Source organism: Furipterus horrens, unplaced genomic scaffold, assembly GCF_987537825.1.
Source record: "Furipterus horrens unplaced genomic scaffold, mFurHor1.1.pri manual_scaffold_6, whole genome shotgun sequence".
In the NCBI taxonomy this organism is placed as follows: domain Eukaryota; kingdom Metazoa; phylum Chordata; class Mammalia; order Chiroptera; family Furipteridae; genus Furipterus; species Furipterus horrens.
Window position 1 is genome coordinate 147,898,629 of NW_028327176.1, and position 23,604 is coordinate 147,922,232.

Here is a 23,604-nt window from a genome sequence, read left to right on the forward strand (position 1 = left end):
TTTTATAAAAGCTTCACAAAATTTAAGACAACTACAATGCAAATATATAATTCTTAGGAACTTGTTTGCTGCAATAAAACTCTTTTAAAAGGAAAGCAAAAGAATGATGAATTCAGGATGAGGATTATTATGAGGGAAGGGATGAGCATGAACCAATGGTTAAATGTAAATTATTAGAAAGATTTTAGCTCTTCACTGGCACTTATTACAGTATTAAAAATGACTAAATAGCCAAGGAAATAAAGAAAAGGGAAAAAAGAAATTGAAAGTGTTCAGAAATACATAAATACACCAAACATATTGGATCTCTGGTCCAATACACCAGAAACATCTAGTGTATCAGCTTCTGGTATATGCTTCCAATTTTTTAAGTCTTAGTACTTGAAAACATATTCTAATTCCACATTTAAACAGCAACAAATAGCCTGCAAGCTTACCCCCAGGGAAAATAGGTGAGGTCATGAGTCAAGTTGCTGGAGTTAACATGATTACAAGAAGAGCCACTTGAGTACTTTACACTATAGACAGTACAGTCAGATCTTTGAAAAGCAGAGTTAACTCTTAAGCAAAGGCCTTAAAACTATTAGTAATGAAAACCCACAGCTTCCTCCTAGCTCAAGCCAGGCTGCTCTTCCCTCAGAATGGCAGGGTGAAAAACAGAAGCCCTTCCTCTTTTCCCTGAACCCCTAAGATGAGACTAGAGCAATCAGAGGGGCGGGTGAAGACAGAGGGCTCTAAACAAATAGCCATGTACCTCTCTACCCTCTAGAACACCACAAGCTTCTCAGGGTCCAGAATCTAGCAGAAGAGTAATTGGATTGTCTCTTTTTCATAAGAGGACTAGGTATAAAAACTGTAGGACTAAACCCCAGATCTGAAGAACATGGTAATTCCTATTCATAATCTCTTCCTAGGACACAAGTCCCACCCAGTCCTTTGAAATGGAGACCACAGCTCTCAATCCCCAATCAAACTACTGCTTTAGCTCCTCAAGAAAATGTCCCAGCCTGCTCCCCAAACAGTCCACTTCCTCAATCTCACCCTAAGGAAGTCATGTATCTCACATGCCAACTTGACCTGAGTTTGCCCAAACTGGGTAGAAAGCAGAGGTGAAAGAGGAAATTACACCCCTCTCAGTTGCATTGAGCATCTTAGACATCATTGCCTAATTCAAGCTGTTGAACTTCTGCACCATCCCCGTTGGTTCTCTCTGCCAACTGGGCTGCTACTATTTCTTCAATGTGACATTTGACTTAATTAATTGTACCCTACTTTTTTGACCTGTAACCAGTAGTGTGCTGGTAAACGTTTAATTGGCGCTATTGGGAAAAGACTAATGTGTTGATTTCTATGGTGTAAATACTTGCGCTATGGCCTACTTCAAATTACAAATGTGATATCACTGAATGCAGAGTTGGGAAATGAGGCGCCCAATCAGGTCTCATGAGCTAGTTTGAGCTGAGTCCCTCACACCACTAACTGTAATAGCTTTATTACAACTTATTATTGCTATTATTTTGGTAAGTAGTTCTACAATGACCGATACTTTACAGCCATGCCTCAGTTTTCTCACTTTTTTAAGATTTTGTTTATTTATTTATCTGATTTTTTGAAAGAAGGGAAGGGAGGGAGAAAGAAAGAGAAAGAAACATTAATGTGAGAGAGAAACATCAATTGGTTGCCTCTTGAACGTGTCCCAAGGGGGCACTGAACCCACAGCCCAGGCATGTGTCCTGATCGGGAATCAAATTGGTAACCTTTTGTCTCATGGGATGATGCCCAACCAATAGAGCCACACCAGTAAGGGTCCTCAATTTCTTCATTTTTTTTTTTTTAATGGTAAAATAAGACTTACTTCTCCAGACTATTTTGAGAATCCAAATGACAAGCACATAAAATTTTCAATTCAAATTAATCCTGCTTCCCTCACCTCCTTTCCTTCTTCTCACATTATGCCTTCAATTCTCTTTCTCATTGCAAAGGCACAGTCCCAGCAGGGACCCAAGCCACCTGGAGCCCAGGAGGCAGAGAGGTGCTCTAGTGAATGGCAAGATGGAATGCCAAGAAAACACCTTCTCATAGAAGGATGTTGGCAGACTCTCTAGAACAGTGAGGTCAATTTGACAAATAATTCCGCAGCTTGTGGTCTGCTCACGTTTGGCATTCCCCACAGTGGTGCCTTTGGGGATCCTTGAGGAAATAGGCAATGGTTCCTACCTGGTGACAGATCCTACACAACAGAGTTCCAGATAGTGGTGGATTCAACAATAGCATTGGCACCGGACTGTACCATAGACATGACATGGGTTAGAGAGGTTTCCTATGGAAGGCATGCATTTCTGTGGGAAAGTGTACTTCCAGTTCCAAACTTACTTAACCCATATTGAATTTAGTCTGTTAATGTTTGGAGCACTATAACTATATAAAAATACAGACACAATGCTAACAAATAGATATTATAGAAGATTTGGAAATTCTTTCTCATGTAATAACAAAGTTATACCTCTCTTTCTTCATAGCCAAGTTTTTAGAAAGAGTAGTATTGCCTTTGCCTCATTCAGCAGTCCACTTAATCAGGTTTTCTCTCCATCCACTTCTCTGACCCAGCTCTGGCAGAAATCACCCAAGGCTTTTGAAATGGTTTTGAAGATATATCTACAATTCTTCGATCCTTCTTTCCTTAAGAGTTAGAGTATAATTCCCTTTCCCTTGAGGAAAGCGCTGCACATAGTGATTCACTTCCAGTGAATAGAATATGGCACAAATGATAGGTTACCACTTCCAAAATTAGGTTATCAAAAGATTACACTTTGTCTTGGATCACTGGCTATGGAGAAAGCTATGTCTTGAACAGTCCCTTAGAGAGGTCCATACAAGGAAGGATCTGAAGCCTCCAGCCAAGAACCATGTGAGTGACCACCTTAGATATCAGTCCTCAGCCCCAGCCAAACCTTCAGAGATTGCAAACCTGACAGCTTGACTGCAAACCCATGAGAGTCTCTGAGCCAGACCACCCAACCAAGCCCTTAGAAACTGGGAGGGATGATAAATGTTTGTTGTTTTAAGCTGGTAAATCTTCGGTCAATTCATTATACAGTAATGGATAACTAATACAGCTTTCTAGGAGATAGATCTCATGACTGTTCTTATGTTTTACTTGACTCAAGTTCTGTTATATGAAACACTCCTTTTCCTTTCCATATTCTCTCCCTGAATCATGAAGCACTCTTCTCCCTTATCTCCTGTATGGTCCCACCTTTCTTATCAACCTGTCTTGGCTTCATCCTCCCTGGGGTTCCCAGAGTTAGGTCTTTACCGTATTTTTTTTTTTTATTCTACAGATACCATCTCATTTATTATAATGATTATAATTAACATTTACATTCTTTTGAAGGCAGGTGATAACTAAAACTCTTAGACACAGGTGAAGAATATATTGCCTTAGATGGTTGGGAAAGATAGGGCTGTAGTAGCTCACAGAATGCCTAGAAGGTCTCTAACAATTTGGGTCCAGAGGCTGAAACCCAGGACTCAGTATTTTATCTCTGACCACCTCATGTCTCTGCTTGCTTTGGTTTCCCATGGAGTGTTGGCTGCATACTTTTCCTGACACAGACTCTGTCTTCCAGCTGGAGATAACATTGTGGTGGTCAGTCCCATTGAGACCATGTAGAATGGTAGAGAAGTACCTCTACAAAAAAAGGATGATGGTCAGATAGAACTGTCATCCATGGGTATATGACTTCATCACTGATCTAGTGCAATGTCCTGAACTTTAGATCTGTACATTAACTGGTCCCCAGACGTCTCCAGTTGGATAGGCATCGGCACTGTATTAGTTTGGTAGGGCTGTCATAACCACCAAAAACTGAGCGGCTTAGAACAATGAAACTTATTGTCTCACAGTTCTGGAAGCTGCAAGTTCAAAATTAGGGTGTTGACAAGCCCATTCTCCCTTGGAAGGTGTTAGGGAAGAATCTGTTGCAGGTTTCTCCTAGCTTCTGGTAATCCCTTAGCTTGTGGATGCAACACCCCAATCACTGCCTTCATCTCCATGTGGTGTTCTCCTTGTGTGCATGTCTAGCTCTGTGTCCAAATTTCCTCTCTTTATAAATAAATGGTCATATTGGATCAGGATCCACCCTGATGGCTTCATCTTAACTTGCTTACAGTTGCAAAGATTTTATTTCCAAATAAGACCACATTCTGAAGTATTGGGGGTTAAGACTTCAATATATGAACTTCAGAGAGACACAACTGAACCCACAACAAACACTATAAGGACCTTAATAGAGAATTCATCCTTTGCTTGTTTGTACCTCCCTCCCTATTCTCTAAATTGGTGTCTTTCTTCATATATCTTTTTCTGATGATAGACACCATCACATTCTCTGCCATCCAAACTGGAAATCTGGGAGTCATTTTTGTCTTTTTTCTTCTATGCTTTATCATTCATTAACTTCTACCAGGACTATATCTTAAGTGGCTCTTAAATAGGTCCCTTTCTCTCCATTCCCAGGATGACCTACATAAATAGCTCAGATTCTTATTATTTCACATCTGGATGTTAAAGACACCTCCAGTTTTTGCTCTGTTCTGCCCACCCCACTCCCTCCTACCCAATCCATTCCAATATTCGGAAGCCTATGTGATCTGTCAAAAATACAACAGTTTTTTGTTTTTTGTTTTTTTTACCATTTCAGAGATTTTTCAATAAGTTCCAATAAATATGACAAAGCACAAAGTTCTTAGACCCACCAGGTGGTCTCTTTCTAGCCTCACCTCTGGCCATTCTTGTCTCTACCCATTACCCAGATTGAAATGCTTGCAGTTTCCCTAAGATTGGACCTCTCTTCCCTCCCACCCTCCAACCATCTGCCTTTTAATGCCTCCTTATTCTTTAAGGTTTGGCTCAAGAAATTCCTCTGAGAAGCCTTTTGTCTTAGTGCATCCAGGCTCCTATAACAAAAATACCGTGGGCTGGGTAGTTTAAACAACCAACATTTATTTCTCAGTTATGGAGACTGGGAAGTTCAAGATCAAGGAGACAGCAGATTCGGTGTCTGGTGAGAATCTGCTTCCCGGCTTGTAGATAGCCTCACATAGCAGGCAGAGAGAACATTTCTCCCAGTCTCTTCTTATAAGGATACTAACCACATCATAAGGGCTCTAATCACCTTCAAAGGCCCCACCTCCAAATACCATCACAATGGGATTAGGGTTTCAACGTATGGATTTAGGGGACACATTCAATCCATAGCACCTTCTGTGCCTGTACCCTCAGCTGTCTTGCTCAGTGCCTCTCTGCAGTGATCTCTGTACAAGCCTGGGTCTCTATCCTTGGCTCTTCCTAGAAAGGCTGTCAACAACCACTGTCCCATATCAGCAACCACACCTGAACAAAGCTCTCCTCCAGACCACCACTAAGCTGTGAGGCTCTGTTCTTGCTTTGGGGGAGCTTCAGTGCTTGCTAGACCCTATAAGAGTAGTGCCCATGAGAGTAATCACTCAGACCCCAAACCAATTCTTAGACACAAATGGACATTGCGATATTCTGATTCATAATAAGAAATATATATATATTTGATCTTCATCCCTTTTTCTGGGATGAAGTTCCTAAAACCCTTGGAGTTTTCTAAATAAAGAGACATAAAGCTGTCTTTTGTTACATTAATGAGGTGACTTTTGTGTTTTCATTCAAGGGCAGGGGCTGGTTGCTAAGAGAACCAATCATGTGATTAGAGGGTTGGAATTTTCAGTGCCATCCCTTGATCTCTAGGGAGGAGAGAAGGGCTGGAGGTAGAATCAGTCACCTATGGCCAATGATTTAATTAATTGTGCCTAGGTAACAAAGCCTTTATAAAACCCCAAAAGGATGGGGTTCAGAGAGCTTCTGGGCTAGTGAACATGTGCAGGCCCAGGGAGAGTTAAGAGAGCATGGAAGCTCCATGCCCCTTCCCATACGCCTTGCCCTATGCATCTCTTCCATCGGGCTATTTCTGAGTTATATCCTTTTATCGTAAAATAGTAAGTATGATAAATGGTGAGTTAAACGTCTCTCTGAGTTCTCTGAGCCACTTTAGCAAAGTAGTTGTACCCAAGGAGAGGGTCGTGGGAACCTCTCATTTATAGCCAGTCGGTTGGAAGAAGCACAGGTGACAACCTGGGCTTGTAATTGCCATCTGAAATGGGAGGCGGCAATCTTAAAAGATTGAGTCCTTAACCTGTGGGATCTGATGCTACCTCCAGGAACTGAGTTAAATTTTAGGATACCCAGGGGGAGTCAGAAGTCTTAGTGGCACCAATCCCGCTGGGTAACAGTGGGTGAAGGGCTAGATGTTGTCCAAGTGACTCCTCTCCGCCACCAAGATGGAGACCAGCTGGCAGAGGCCCTGCTGCAGGCAAAGGGAGGTTGGGAAATTGGCAGGCAATAATCACTCAGCTCCTGGGGGCTCCTGGACCTGGACAGTATCCTGGTGGAAGTCTTTTGCTGGGTCATCTCATCCAACTCCTCCCAGCAGCAGGCCCTCACCCATGACTATTACAAAACAATCCAGCTAAGGGCCAGTAACAGAAGAATTAGGACATTTAGTTTCTACCGTGTGACAATGGAGTGGTGGTCTCTCCTTCAGATAATTAGCTTTGGAAGAACAGGGACTCTGTCTTTAGCTTTGCAGATCTAGCATGAAGCACAGAGAGAAACACATAGAAGTAATAATACCAGCAGCTGTCATTAACTGAGTTTTATCTGTATGTTAAATATGTGCTAAGAGCTGTACATATACTCAATCTTTTAAATTTCGTGACAATTTTATGAAGTTAGAGCTATTAGTATCTCCATTGCATAGATGGGGGTTCTGAGGCACAAAGAGCTCAAGAAATTTTTCCTGAGGTTGCACATCCAGTAAGAGGCAGACCAGGGAGCTGAACCTGGGCTACCTAGCTCCAACAACCAGACTCTTAACTTTATACTCTATGTTCTATCAAGTAATATTGATTAATCTTTATAAATAAAATTAAAATGCTAATACCCTCATTTTACTAAAGTACCCACAAAATCACTTTTGGGGTTGCAGGAAGGTCACCTTAAGGCTGTAAGTTTTTATCCTCCAAAACAGCTGAAACATGAAACCACTGTCCAGGCAGCAAAGGCCATGGGTACCAAGAAGCCACACAGAAAGACCTAAAATGTTTTTTACCTTTGAACCGTAAACCAAAAGTACAAATCACAATAGGCAGAGGAGAGTTTCATATGCTCTCGGGCTTGACCTATCATCCTCGAAGATGGCTAACGTCAGAAAGGAGAGGATTCTAGGACGAGGTCCCAGCATGAGCAAAGGGATGAAGGGCAAGTGTGCATGGGTGTCTAGGGAACAACAAGTAGGTAGTATGACTTCATCTCAGGAGTATGGTAGAGTAGAATTTCTATGGAAATGACTTATAAAATGAAAATTTTAAAGTATGGCATGATTCCACATGTCAGAGATCAACAGAGAGTGCATATAGAAAGCCTTTGTTCATTATACATGAGGGGATTAAGAAGTACAAATAGGGAGTTACAGACTAGCCATGGGGACGTAAAGTACAGTATAGGAAATGGAGCAGCCAGAATTTATAGGCATCACCCATGGACATGAACAATGGTAGGGGTTGCCTGAGGGAGTGGGGGTTGCTAGGTGGAGGGAGAGAAGAGGGGGAAATTGGGACAACTGTAATAACATAATCAATAAAATACAATTTAAAAAAATAAAAAATGTTTTAAAGTGTTCTTGAATGCTGATTGTGTTTACGGTACTAGGCCAAGTGTGGGCATAATTTGTGAAATCTCAAGACAAAGTAAATGCCAAGATTTCTGCCAGTCTTCATCTTTGATGACAGTAGCAGTCAATTTGATTTTCCAACTTACTGTCAACTTCTGGTTCCGTTGATCAATTTCTTTGAACAGTCCCAGTACTAAACTCCTCCAAATATTTTGAATAAGGAAACAAGGTTTTTATTAAGGGACCCCAGAAATGTGTATAACAAAATCATCTAATTTTATATATATATGTGAGTACTAAACATATTTACCGTATCTAATGCTGTCAACTCAAGGATTTTGAAAGGAAATCCATCTTTTCACTAGAGCCTTCTTGACATCCTCTTTCTGGTAAAGGAAACCAGGAATGAAACTCAGTACTCTAAAAAGATATTTTTGTCAATTCTCAGGTTAGAGGTATATTAAGTCTCTTTTTATGTACTTTTCAATCTTTCTCTAATCACTATCTGCTTTATTCAGATCCTATGACTGCCTTGATTTAAATAATATTTACCTTAGCTTTAGTCAGTATTTGACATTTTTAGTAAATGTTTCACTATTATACTCTTTAAACATTTATTAAGAGTCCTTACCTCATTTAGTATTTATCTTTGAGTAGACCAGGGACAGCACAGATGTCATAGAGGAGCTCAGAATTCATATTTAGTGGCTTGACCAGAAGGCATTCTGCAGGCTTGGAAATGGGTGCCACCAAAGCAGGTCATCAAACCCAGGAAGCCTGTTTCTCAATGATCCCACTAACTCCAACCCTTGTTGGAAGAAGCTAGTCAAACAAAATAACAAATTAACTTTTATGACCTCGAAGCATATGCTGAGAATGTCACTATGCTCACAGAAATCTAATATCTTGAACAGTTCCTCATATTCAACATTTCTTTTTCATCAGGTGAAATTCTGTAAATACAATGTTCTTCCTCCTAGAGTTGCAGTGAGTCAACTTCTGTGTGGCCAAAGCAAACTTGTAGAAAGTGAGAACATAGAGAGAAGACTTAACTTCTGTGATACCGCAAGTGCTGTGAGTCCCACCCAGAAGGAAGGGAGAAGGAAGACCCTCTATTGAATAGCTCATGGATCTGGAACTGAAGTTCATTCATCGCACAAATATTTGGAACATCTACTATGTGTTATTGTGTGCCAGTCACTATGCCAAGGATATTGAGCAAAACAGATCAGATCCCTGTGCTTTGTGGAGAGACAGAAAATAACAAATAAACAAGAAAAATTCAAATGCTGATATAAGAAATTTTAAATAGAATAATTTGATAGAGTTGACTGGTGTATCCTCTGGATTGACCACCAAAGAAGACTCTTGTGAGGTGGTGACAGCTAAGTCTGAAAGACTAGAAGATTCCAGCCATGGGAAAATCAGGGAGAAGAGCATACCTAGAGGAGGACACAGTTGTGCAAAGGCCCTGAGGAATGAAGGAGTCCAGCAGGTTCTGGGACTTAATAATCAACTATTTTTTCCTAATTGTTCACAATGATCATGTATTACTTTATAATACATGGAAAAAGAGATATCTTAACATTTGTGGGCATCAATCTTAATGAAATTCTGAGTGAAGAAAAAACTTTTCAGCACACTGATATTCACAGCAGCATCATAGATCTTAGTAAAATAATAGGAACAACTTAAATATCCAACAGTAGCTGAGTGGTTATATAAATTGTAGCAAATCCATTTGTTGATGATGATAGTAGTCATTAAAGTTATCAAGACCTTGGAATAATGTTAAATGAAAACAAACAGAATAATGGTACATGAAAAGAAGCAGAATATAAAATTGATTATCTCAGCCATATAGAAATAAAAATAGAAAAAAATAAAAGGATTTATAAAAATGTTTAAAATCATTGTACTTGTGGGTAGAATTATTTTTCTATTTTCTATTTTCCAAATTTTCTTTAATAAACATGAATTACTTTTATGAGTAAAAAGAAACCAACAATCAAGCCTTAAATAAAACAGTCCTTTCTCTCCTCTCTGCTTTGTCACCCCCAAAATCCTTTCACCTTCCCATCCTCCACCCTAACCTTTATTCAAGAGTCTATGCATGCACACGTCTATCCCACTGCAATTGACAGACTTACCTGTGGATATGAATATATATGTGTGAGTGACTATGTAAACATTAATGAGTCTGTCAATGCTGACTTACAGTGGGCTCTGCTGTCAGCCCAGAGACTGCACCACTCAGTTATGACCTGGAAAATGCATGAAAGGACAAAGGTAGGCAGTGGTGGAAGGGGAGAAGAGATTTTGATAACCTGGAGGACGTGGAACTTCCCAGTGGGGAGGGGCACTAAAGATGGGGAAAATCTAAAGGTTAGTCATAAAACTCTGGAAGAGAACAGTCGTTGGTCTGGGACTCAGAATCATGTGAAAACTAGGGTGTGGGCAGTGTCACAGATTAGATTTCCTGGAAAATAGATTCTGAAATGGAGATTTACAAGCAGGTAATTTTTGGTGTTATGCGTTGAATTTGTCCTCCCCACCCCTAACCTCATACCTGTGTATATGACCTCATTTGGAAGTAGAGTCTTTGCAGATGTAATTAGTTAAAATGAGATCATACTGAATCAGGGTGGTCCCTTAATCTAATATAACTGGTGTCCTTATAAGAAGAGAGAAATTTGGACACGGACAGGGAGAACGCCATGACAATGATGGCAGAGACTGGAGTGATACATTTAGAGAGAACACCAAGGCTTGCCTGCACCCCCAGGAGCCAAGAAAATGGCATGGGAGAGATTCTCCCCTAGAGCCTGCAGGAGAAAGCATGGCCCTGCTGACAACCTGACTTCCAACTTCTCACCTCCAGAACCATAACATGTTGTATGAGCATGCGATATGTTGTTAGGGCAGCCTTAGGAAAGGAGATGGGAAATGCTCTCGAGAACAACACGTGTTAGGGAGTGAAGGAAGGAGGACCAAGCAGAGGAAGATGTTGAACTGTGATGTAGCTGGAAAGTGTCCTCAGTCCAAAAGGAGCTCTGGAGTTGGGAACATCCAATAGAAATGTCCCAGGTGGAGGCAAAGAGCCTTTGTGTCTTCAGGATAAATCTGCCATTGGATTGGGGCTGCCCCGGGGAAGGGATGAAATCTTAAGTGAGGCAGCTCCATTCTGTTAAGGACAAGTCCCAGAGAGGGACTCAGCCATGAGCCCCCAGTTTCTAACAGCAGCTAAGGGGCTTGGGGTGGTAAGAGCCTCTGACCTTGAGAGAGAGCTGGGTAGACCAGCCCAGTGCCCATTACCAGCAGCCACTGTCTGAGTGTGGCAAGGGCTCAGAGGCCCAGAGACAAGGACATCTGTTTTTTTAGGGACCGGCTGAGCAGAGAGAGAATCAGAGGCAGGGAGAGACAGAGAACAGAGAAGACAGGGGCTCTGAGAGCTTGGACAGACTTAGAGACCTTTGGCCCAAGCCCACAACGCGACATGCAACCCTTCCCCAAAGCAAGGAGGAGAGAAGTGCAGCCTGCCTTCTGTAGAGTGGCCCTTTCTCTGGAAAGTGAGGTTCTTCCTTACTGTCAGCTAAGATCAGACTTCCTGTGACTCAGTTTACCCACCCTGCCAAACCAAGTCTTTCTCACACAGTCACCCCCTTATTCCCAGCAGACATGATTGGCTGAGGGTTTTTTTGTTTGTTTGTTTGTTTTTTGTTGTTTTGTTTTGTTTTTGTTTTTTTTGTAGTATGATGTGGAACTTTCTTCTAGCTACACACATTCTCTCCCACCTCCATTTCCAGACCGCTGCTGGGGCTTGCTGCTCGGGAGCACCAGGGAACATGCCTCCCTTCCTCCACAAGGCAGCTCTGCAAGTATGTGAAGATGCTTTTTCTGTCCTCCCTAAATCTTCTTTTCTCCAAGCCAAATACCCCAGTACCAGATAAACTATAAGTTTCTATTCAGCTGTACAATTCAATTACACAGAGATCCCTTGATCTTCTTTGTATGGTATTGTTTCAAACATTTATTTATCATATATTTCTTTTGGGGGAGGGGCACCATGATCAACAATCACTAGATTCCAGATACCAAAAAATTATGCTTCCTTTCCCTTTCCCCCAGGTTCTGTCTAGGTTCCAGGGAGTCTCCAGGGTCATCCAGAAGAGGTCTTGAAATTTCACTGTCATCTGTGCATGCTTGCATCTACTAAGATGGCTGTCAGCCCCTCTAGTCCATATAGCACCTGCTGAGCCATCCTTCTGTTCCTCTTCTCCCACAGGGCTCTTAGGATTTAGAATTCTCTCTCTCCCTCCCTCCCTACTTCTCTCCATCCTTCACCTCTGCCCCTTCTCCCTGTCTCCACTCCTCCTTAAGGTGGTCATAGGAAATGCTGGGAGGCCAACTGAGGCCCTGCCTAGCACAACACAGAGGTGGACAAAAGTAGGTTATGGTTGTGAGTATGCAAAACAGTTTACTTTTGTATTATTATTTATTTATTAACTGTAGTGTTAGTAATTTGTATTATTTATCTTATTATTATTGCTATTATTCTATATCCCTACTTATGATTTATCTTTTAGGTAATGATGGCTAGTAATTTAACCTACCTTTGCTGATCCCTGTATGCCTCAAAGCCCTTCCTTTCGAAGGTCCTCCGAGGAAGGAGGAGCTCCGGGGAAGGCAGGCCGCAAGGTGCCCCTTTATCAGAGATCCCCACTGTCTGCTCACTCATCAGTTCCTCTCCAAATCAGGTCCCACAGATAAAAGAAACCTGAGAAATAAAAACATACTGCTGTTTCTAAATATTATCATGCCTCACAGCTCATCCTATTTCTGGCCCTTGAAGGTAGGTGGGTCTACCCCAAGGTTAGACTCCAGTACAGTAGTCCCTCTCTGTATCGCGGTTCACTTATCGCAGGACTTTAAAAAATAATATATTTAATTATTTATCGTGGATTTTTCACTATATCACAGGATTTTGCGGTATTGTATACGTATGTTGTTAAAGTTATGTAGGTTTAAGAGTGTAGAATATGTTTAAGAACATAAGCAGTGTTTATAAAAGTGTGGAAAAGGTTAATAAGCAAGTGGGAAAGGTTAATAAGGGACTGGGAACAGTTTATAAGTGTGTGGAAAGGGTTTATAAAGCCTTAAAATATATATAAATACCAAAATAAATGTAAGGTTCCTACTTTACAGATTTTCACCTATTGCGGGGCGTCTAGAACATAATACCCACGATGCGTGAGGGAATACTTTAATCTTTTAATTCCCTGATCCCCTCTCTCCATTGCCAGACTCCTGAGTCCGTGATTTTTTCTTCCATTCTGATCATGCCCGATACTCAGAATTTGGTGCTCCAGCTCAGATGGCTTCTCCACCACCAGTACCTTCTGGTGTTTCAGGCAGAAGAGTAATGCAATCAAAATCAGAGGCAGGCAGTAAGATCAGAGAATATTTGCTATAATCTAGGCAAGATGTGACGAAGGCCTAAACTTAGGCAGGGCCAGAGGATGTTCATTCCCCTTCCCTTGGGGGATGCCAAGGCGACCCCAGGGAGTAGGATGGAAGTGTCACAATCAAGGCTGAGAGATCAGGGAAATCAGAAAAGCAGGAAGCAGGTCAAGAGGGATTCTAAAAAGCAGTATGCTGACACTCCTAGTAGTTTTTGGTGAGATCCTCCAGCAGGTTTGGCAGATGCACCAATTACATTTAAGAGGTTGACATAAGACAGTCATGAGGATGGAGACAATGGAAAAGAAATAGATTTATCTAAAGAATTGGGTAACCAGTGGTTGTGATGAGCAAAGGACCTGATAAACTCAAATTGCATATCATAGGGGAGGAAAAAAGACTTTCCTCTACCCTCTAGCTCAGTGACTGGGGCCCGTCAATTCAGTTGACAAAAGACAGATTAACAGGAGAAAGACATACAAATTTTATTTGATGTTAACATTTTAATTTTTTAAATATGCATGGGAAGCCTTATACACCATTTTAACAAAGAGTGATAAATTTGCGGAGAATTTATAACACAAAGGAAAAAGGGTGGGCTTCTAAAGGCAGTAAATTGTGGGAAGGTAAGTATACGAGGGAAACTAATGAGAGGTAAGTATGATTTTAATAGGTTTATTTGTGCAGGCTTATCTCAGTGCCACCTTTATGTCTCTAATGATAAGGGTTGTTCTTTTATGTGGGACAGGTGAGGGGACTATCTTCACAAAGAGAAATTATGACCTGCTTTTAGGCTAATCGGAGGAAGGTAGAGGATGCTTTCTGGATTTGCTTATCTTAATTGCCTTCAGCTACAATTATTATGTCATGATGGCATATTTGAGGTAGCAAATTCTGATCCCCTTTAATATTCAAGTCTGGGGTGGTTCTGACTTGGAGCCTGAGTGAGAAATGGCAGCATTCACTAATTCAGAAGGAAAACAAAGTGGGCAGGAATAGGGAGAGAGACTGGGTTCAGAATAGGTTAATGGGAAAGGCAGAAAGCAAGAGCTGGGCTCCTGGAAGACAGTGCCTAGAGAGCGTAATGCTGGCAGCCTGCAAGGTGGAGCAGTCCTGAGGATTAGCACGATCCAGATTGATGTTGAAGAAGATGAAACTCCCTGGAAATGGACAGGTCCAGGATCTGAGGCCTGTGGATGTTAGATAAGTTGTCTACATGAACACAGAAGCTGCCTGAGATGTGAGGCCACCTTTCCCAACATGGCTGCTTCACCTCTCTGTCACTACACACAGCAATTAGCTATCTGTCCCAGCTTTGTCACTTGAACGATCTGTAAAACTTTTACATTACCCTCCACATCACTGATAGAAATACTAAACAGGCCTGACCCAAGCGCTTACCTTGAACATGCCTGGGAGTTCCAAATATGCTTTTACAGTTTTGAAGAATTTTGTTTTATAAAATTAGGAAGAAATGTCAAGATGATGTTCTATGTATTCAGTTTACTAATCCCTCACCTCCAGTCAATTTCTCATGATGGCTTGATCATAAAGTTTAACAGAGGGAGAAGGAGAGGTATTTATCTTGTGGTTCATTTCCTGGATTTTATCCTGTATAAGTAAGACAGATCTCCTGGAATCTATTGAGTGCTTATCCCATAAATAATAAAAGGCTATACTTCTCTCAATAACATACAAAATGCAAGATGCAAAATGTAAAAAGGCTCTTGGACGTTTTAGCAGTGATGTGTTTTCTGCTGTATCTATACCTGAAAAACTCAGTTAATATTCAATTCTAGGATAACAGGGGACAGAGAGGAAGAATGAGGGGATGCTGCTGGGCATGAGCAGACTAGATGACAAGGGGCCTGGTGGAATGAAGACAAATTGAGTTAGGTGAATTGGTTTCTTTCTTAGGCCTTGCCCTTCCAGGCCCTGGGAAGTGGGCAGCCCACTGAACTTAGATTTCCTCTCCTCTCAGTGGGGATCACTCTTCTTTACTGTGCCTGGCTTAGTAGGTTAGCATTGGAATAAAGGTGAAACAAGGAATGGGAAAATGCTGTTCCAACTCTTAGCCATTAGAGATGTGCATCGTTTTTATTAGGGAAGAACTGCTGGGCCTGAATTTCAAATATTTAGTTTTTTTTGTTATTTATTAACTCTTTGCTCGTCACTATGCAAAATCCTTCCCCTCAGCAAGATCCTTTGAAAACTGAGAGATGAATAAAGAGCTGCTTGATTCTGGTTGCAGAGAAAAGCTTCTCCTGTGACTCTAACATAAGCCTCCAAGCCCATCTCAACATCAGTGGCAGTGAAAGATTTCTGCATGCAAAACATATTGAAGAGCAATGTTAAATTTCCTGAAGGCAGGGGGTGAGGCCTGGAAGGAAGGATTACACTCCATCAACACAGAGGAAAACACCCTGGAATCCTCTTTAGACAATCCTCTCACCAGGCCTGTCATTCTCACTGGCATTTGTCATTCTTATGTGGATAATTTTCTGATGCTTTTCTCCACCCATAAGCCAAACAGCCCAACATAGCCCAGCAGCTCAGCTCTGCAGGTGTATTAGAGGAAATGTGTGAATATTTATCCCCCACCATGATAATTTTCTATGTTACAGCTGCCTCTGCCCTGAAGCTATGTACATGTTGTATAGGACTATTGGGTGTGGCAAAGAGGAAAGATAAAGATCACCTCCCACTCTCCTTCAGTTCCTGGGAAGAACTTGGTAACCCTGGAGAACCACCTACTCTCAAGCTGGAGACCATGAGTGGGCTGTCAGCATGACACTATGGCCCACTCCCTCCCTTCTGTCCCCATAATAGCCACTGCTCAACAAGTGTGAGTCCCCAGGCAGGTAAATGGTTCATACATTGTTCAGTAAAGGGTAGCTGTTAAGATTCCTAATAGTATGCTCTATGCTGTGGGATATTTAAGGGAAATATGACCCAGCTTGCCTTGGAGAAGTTTAAGATTTATCAATCCACGTGGATGGGGCTTCTTCTGTTCTAGTACAGAACCTTATGTCTGACAAGAGCTCCGGAAAAGGTCTAGTGCCCTGCCTTTTAGGAGGAAAACATCTTTAGTTTGCATATAAACCCTTGAGGCTTGGATAGGTTGAGTAATTTTCTCAAGGTCATACATTTGTCTGGGACAAGAACCAGGACTTCCCGTAGCCTCCTGGTTCTCTGTAAGACAATGCTCATGTGCCTTCAGTTCTCCAGAAAGTAACACATCCAAAAGTGTCAAGAACAAAGTTGTGAAAATTGATTAGTCTATTGTTTTGACTCGCCTTAAGAAATTTGGGTCACCTCAGACTAAGGCTAACTAAGTATCCACAGCTGTCTCCAAACGAGTGGTGGGCCAGGAGCAGAGGATGAGGTGGATGTCATCCATCCAGAGGAACATAGATGTATGTTAAGAGGGAGCGGTAAAAATAATAAACAAGCCCTGGCTGGTGTGGTTCGGTGGATTGAGCACCAGCCTGTGAACCAAAAGGTTGCCAGTTTGATTCCCAGTCAGGTCACATACCTGGATTGCAAGCCAGGTCCCCAGTTTGGGGAATGTGAGAGGCAACTGATGGATGTGTCTCTTATACATGGATATTTCTCTCCCTCTCTTTCTCCCTCCCTTCCCCTCTCTCTGAAAATAAATAAATAAAATCATTTTTTAAAAAAAATAATAAACAAGGTAACAACACCAGGAAAACAAAGAAGAGAGTTTGAATATATTAACAGCATTTTCTTTGTTAAAAATGTGGCAGGGTGGAAAAAGGAAGAAGCAGGAATGACCTCAAGAGATATAAATACAAAGACATATTGATTAAGAAATTTGGATTGTTGCATGAAAAAAATACAAAGAAAAGTCAAATGAGGATACTCTGCCACTACAAGGAATTAAGAAAATGAAGACCCTTCTTTCCTTCCTTTACAGCCCTGTGGCGCTCTCAGGTGATGATCTCTCTCACATAAACACACACAAACACAAGCGCGTGCGCGAACGCAAGCACAAGTACGCGCAAGTATGCACAAGTCGGATAGGGCTAAATATTGTGAATGCAGCACAAACCACCATATCAGAGCTCATGATCATCCTATTTCAAGGCTGCTACAACTCCAGAACTTGAGACTATTTATTCAAAGAGCTTTTCAAATGCTACGGGCTACAAAAGCCTCTTGACTTTTCTATTTCTTGCCTTTTAACTCAGTTGAAAGTCCTTTTCTTCTTCCCCTACCTCCCTGAGATGGAAGTCTGTGATATCATTAGTAGTCCTAAGATGGTGAACAGTGGAGTGCTGTTTAATTGACCGGTAACTTAAATCCACTGGCTGGACTTCTGGTGGTAAAAACACCACATCAGAGATCTGCCCTCGTGGTGGCTCAGAACAACTCCTATCCATGTTGGCCAGTTTCCTGGAGCCCCTTCATCTTTCTTAACAACTCTTTTCAGATTCAAATTTTTATTTCTTTTAATTAGTAAACTATTTTTATTTGTATTTTTATTATATTTTACTGATTATGCTATTACAGTTGTCCTGATTTTTCCCCTTTGCGCCCCCCCCCCAGCACTCCCCACTCCCTCCGGCAATTCCCCACCATTGTTCATGTCTATGGGTCATGTGTATAAGTTCTCTGACTACTCCACTTCCTATACTGTACTTTATGTCCACATGGTTATTCCATAACTACTTATTTATACTTCTTAATCTCCTCACCTCTTCACTCATTCCCTAACACAACCCCTTCCATCTGGCAACCATCAAAATGCTCTCTGTATCCATGATTCTGTCTCTGTTCTTCTTGTTTGCTTATTTTGTTTTTAGATTCAATTGTTGATAGATTTGTGTTTCTTTGCCATTTTATTGTTCATAGGTTGGATCTTCTTTTTCTTAAATAAGTCCCTTTAACATTTCATATAATAATGGTTTGGTGATGATGAACTCCTTTAGTATTTTCTTGTCTGGGAAGCTCTTTATCTGCCCTTCCATTCTAAATAATAGCTTTGCTGGGTAGAGTGGCCATGGCTATAGGTCCCTGCTTTCATGACTTTGAATATTTCTTGCCAGTCCCTTCTAGGCTGCAAATTTATTTGGAAAAATCAACTGACAGTCTTATGGGAATTCACCTATAAGTAACTAAATTCTTTTCTCTTGCTGCTTTTAAGATTCTCTCTCTATCTTTAATGTTTGGCATTTTAATTATGTCATTTCCTGGAGTGGTCTCTTTGCATTCAACTTGTTTGGGACTCTGTGCTTCCTGGACTTGCATGTCTATTTCCTTCATCAATTTAGGGAAGTTTTCTGTCATTATTTTTTAAAATAGAGTTCCAATTTCTTGCTCTTTTCTTCTTCTGGCACCCTTGTGATGTGAATGTTGGAACTCTTGAAGTTGTCCCAGAGGCTGCATATACTGTCCTTTTATTTCAGATTCTTTTTTCTTCTTGTTGGTCTGGTTGGTTGTTTTTTGCTTCCTTATGTTTTATATCATTGCTTTGATTCTCAGTTTCATCCACTCTACTGTTGTTTCTCTGTAAATTGTTATTTATTTCAATTAGTGTATCCTTTGTTTCTGACTGGATCTTTTTTTATGCTGTTGAGGTCCTCACTAAGTTACTTGAGCATCTTTATAATCAGTGTTTCAAACTCTGCATCTGATAGGTTGCTTATCTCCATTTTATTTAGGTCTGGAGTTTTGATCAGTTCTTTCATTTGGCCCATGTTTCTTGTCTCCTTGTTTTAGCAGTCTTCCTGTGTTTCCTTCTACTAGGTAAAGCTGCTTTGACTCCATGTCTTTGTAGTGTTGCTAATGTAGTAGGTGTCCTGTAGAGTCCAGTGGCACAGTCTCCCCTATCACCCAACCTGGTACACCCTTCATGGGGGCTGAGTATACTCTCCTCTTGTAGTTGAGCCTTGGTTGCTGTTGACATATCAATGGGAGGGATTTACCCAGGCCAGTCAGTTGCAAGGATTGGCTGTGACTACTGACCACCAAACTCTGCCTCTGTGAAGAATGAACTGTGAAGGGGCAGGGCAGTGGTCCTCTGACATGATCTGTAGCTGTCCACTGGGTGCTCTGGCTCTGGGGTTTCCCGGGTGGTGCAGGCCAAGGCCAGCCTCCACCTGTGTTTTGCCTGAGGCTACCCTGCCTGAGCTATAAAGCAACCTGAGATGACTGCTATTTGTGCTGAGCTTGGAGATTCCCAGGCAAAGCCAAGCTGTGAATCCAGGCTGGCTGCTGCTTATGCTGGGCCTGGAGCTCACTGAGAACAACTGTTGCTTATTTGATAGGATTTAGGAAGTTGTGAAGTATGAGCCAAGATGGCACCAGCTTGCGGGTTCTGTGGGGAGAGGGTTTAGAAAAGAGACAATGGCCTCTGCTCACCTTGATGCCAGACACTTTATTTCTCCCTGTGTACCACTGGTGGTTTTCAAGCTGCTACTCTGGTGCTAGAGCTCAGAAGGAGAGAGTCTGAGTAGGTGAGTCTGTGTGTGGGTTTTTTAAGAGGATCTGCTTGGGGCTCCAGTAGTTTCTTCCACTGACTCAATCCCCACTGGTTTTTGCAGCCAGAAGTTGTGGGGACTTATCTTCCTGGCACTGGAACCTTGGGCTGGGGGACCTGGTGTGGGGCTGGGACTCATAACTCCCAAGATATTCCTTCCAAATTTTTATCCACCACACATGGGTGTGGGACCAGCCTGTTCCGCATCTGCGCCCCTTCTACCAGTCTGTATGAATGTGGTTTCTTTAATTCCGCAGTTGTCAGACTTCCAGTCATCTTGATTTCTGATAGTTCTGAGTGATGTTTGTTCTGTATTTTTTTTATTTTTTTTATTTTTTGGTTTTTCAATTACAGTTGTCCCACTTTTCCCCCATTGCTCCCCCCACCCAGCCCATCCCTTCTCCCACACTCATATCCCTCCCCGTTGTCCATGTCCATGAGTCATTCATACACATTCCTTAACTAGACCCTTCCCTTACTTATCCCCCTTCTCTCCCTCCCCCCTCCCCCCTACTGACTACTATTCTAGTCTTTGCCTATTTAGTTCGTTTGTTTGTGTTGCTCTTTAGTTTCCTGTATTAGGTGATATCATATGGTATTTTGCTTTCTTTGCCTGGCTTATTTCACTAAGCATAATTCTTTCTAGCTCCATCCATGTTGTCGCAAATGGCAGGAGTTCCTTCTTTCTTTCTGCTACATAGTATTCCATTGTGTAAATGTACCACAGTTTTTTGATCCACTCATCTACAGATGGGCACTTAGGCTGTTTCCATCACTTAGCTATTGTAAATAGGGCTGCTATGTGGGTGTATAGGTTTTTTTGAATTAGGGTTTTAGGATTTTTCGGGTATAATCCTAGCAGTGGAATCGCTGGTTCAAAAGGCAGTTCCATTTTTAGTTTTTTGAGGAAATTCCATACTGTTTTCCATAGTGGCTGCACCAGTCTGCATTCCCACCAACAGTGCACTAGGGTTCCTGTTTGTTGTAATTTTGATGTGGTTGTGCAAGCCATGTCTACCTATGCCACCATCTTGACCAGAAGTTCAGTAGACTATTTTTAAAACAGTTTTGGGTGTACCAAAAACATGAGTAGAAAGTATAGGGTTCCCAGGTACCCTCTCTTCCCTCCCCCAAGTTCCCTGTTATTAATATCTTGCAGCAGTTCTGTACATTGATTATAGTTGATAAGCTAATGTTGCTATTTTATTATTAACTAAAGTCCATAGTTTACATTAGGGTTCACTCTCTGTGTTGTTCATTCTGTGGGTTTGGACAAATATATATTGATGTATACCCTCCATTACAGTATCATACAGAGTAGTTTTACTGTCCTAAAAATCCCCATGTGCTCCCCCTATTTATCACTTTCTTCCCCAACCCATGGCAACCACTCTTTTTTTTTTTTTGTTATCTCCATAATTTTGCCTTTTCCAGAATGTTACATAGTTGGAATCATGCAGTATGTTGCTTTTTCAGATTCTTTCACCTGGCAATATACATACATTTAAGGTTCCTCCATGTCTTTTCATGGTTAAATAGCTGATTTCTTTTAAATGCTGAATAAAATTTCATTATCTGGATATCCCAGTTTATTTGTGCATTCACCTATAGAAGGATATTGTGTGTGGTTGCTTCCAAGTTTTGGCAATTATGAATAAAACTGCTATAAATGTCTGTGAGCAGGTTTTTGTGTGGACATAACTTTTTAACTCCTTGGGGTAAATACCAAGGAGCATGACTGCTGAATCATAGGGTAAGAATATGTTCAGTTTTGTAAGAAAATGCCAAGCTGCCTTTCAAAGTGACAGTACCATTTTGCATTCTCACCAGCAATAAGTGAGAGCTCCTATTGCTCCTTATCCTTGTCAACACTTGGTTTTGTCAGTGTTTTGGATTTTGACAATTCTAATAGATACCTAGTGGTACCTCATTGTTGTTTTAATTTGCAACTCCCTAATGAGATAAGACATTGAGCATCTTTTCATATTCTCCCTTACCATCTGTATATCTTCTTTTGTGAGGTGTCTGTTCAGATCTTTTGCTCATTTTTTAAGTGGGTTGTTTGTTTCCTTATTGCTGAGTTTTAAGAGTTATTTGTGTAGCCCTAACTGATTGGACTCAGTGGGTTGGGCATCGTCCCATGAACTGAATGGTTGCTGGTTCAATTCCCAGTCAAGGAACATGCCTGAGTTGTGAGCCAGGTCCTTGGTTAGGAGTATGCAAAAGGCAGCTGATCAATATTTCTCTTGCACATTGATGTTTCCAGTGTTTCTCTCCCTTTCTTTCTCCCTCCTTTCCCTTCTCTCTAAGAATTAATTAATTTTTTTTAAAAGAATTCTTTGTGTATTTTAGATATCAGTCCTTTATCCAGTGTGTCTTTTGGAAATTTTTTCTTCCAGCCTGTGGCTTGTCTTTTCATTCTCTTAAAGGTCCATCTATTTTTCTGAATCAATGTGTTCTCTATACTTTTCCTCCTTGTTTCCTTGAAAAAGTCTCCTCTGTTTTTCTGAAAACTGAGGGAAATGAAAGCTCTATATCTAAACTCTCAAAATCCTAGGAAGGAAGTCAGACAAACCTGAGTCCTGAAACAACCTGACAGTCCAACTTCTAAAGGGAATAAACTACCAGAAGCTATAGCTCTGAGTTCAGGAAATAAAAGCTGTTCCTGCCCCTGCAGAGCCTAGAATGGAGCATCGTGAAAGAATCTGTATGCTGTAAGCAGATCTTCAACTCTCAAGAGGGGGAGAACCCCAAGTACAATGGTGTGTGCACTGGTTATCAGTTGCTATCACCCCCCTTCACGGGGTCAGAGAAAGCTGTGGCTGATAAGTGGATGGCCCAGCTGGCTTACATCAGCTCATGAACATGCATACAAAAAGAATTAATAAATCAAATCTAAGAGAGTTGAAAAGGGATACGGTACATCTCACCAATAAGGTCATTATTTTCCACATCAGCTCAGCTCTGGAGTGTATCAGAGAAATTGATCGTGTTCTCTAACACAGCCCAGACCACCAGCAGAGGCAGCATGGGTGGGATCACGTTTAATCACACACGCACAGAAGCACATAGGATTCGGAAACACGAAGAAAGTCATCTAAGGAAAAGAGAGGCCTGAGAACTGATGATCTCAAAAAGAAGTCTGAAGTATCTTCTCTAAACTTCAGCCTCACATTTGCCCTGATTACCCTGTACAAACAGGATGAACTCGTTGGGTAGGTTTTATGCATTTGCTGGCTTTTCACTGCTGCTAAATACAGGTCCCAGAAATGGTGTTTGATCACTCACTCTAGTGCCTTTTTGAGGCTCTCTCTGTTAGAGGCACCTCTAAAGTCAGCTGTAATGGATCCAGGCTGATTGGGCCATGGGTTAGGTAAGTCCAAGATTTACCTAAAAAGTGAACTCTCCTCCACCCACATAATTAATTCCAAATAAATATAAAATAAAGTTTGGGGTGTTAAAAATATTCTATTACTTATGATGACTCCATCAACATGTTTATGTTTGTATATTGAATAATTTACCAAAATCTATTTCTTTCTCTCACTGCCTCAGCTGCTGGTGACCTCAACATAGGCTGTGTAGCTGACTCGAATGATACCATATGAAAGAGCCTGGGTTTCATTGGACAACTACCTAAAACCCAAAAATGGGCCCACTCAGTTCTGCGGTCACAAAAAGTGCTGAAGAAGATCATTGATTGACAGACATCATTCATGCTTAGCTACTTTTCATGGTCTGCCCTACCTTTTCTATCATAAACTTAGAAAAACATATCATGGTGCCATGTGTTTGATACGGTGGTGTCTGAAGGGGGAAGTGCATCTCAAACTTCTGTTGAGTTTTCTTTGCCAGTTACTAGATACTCCTTCCAGGCAGCTG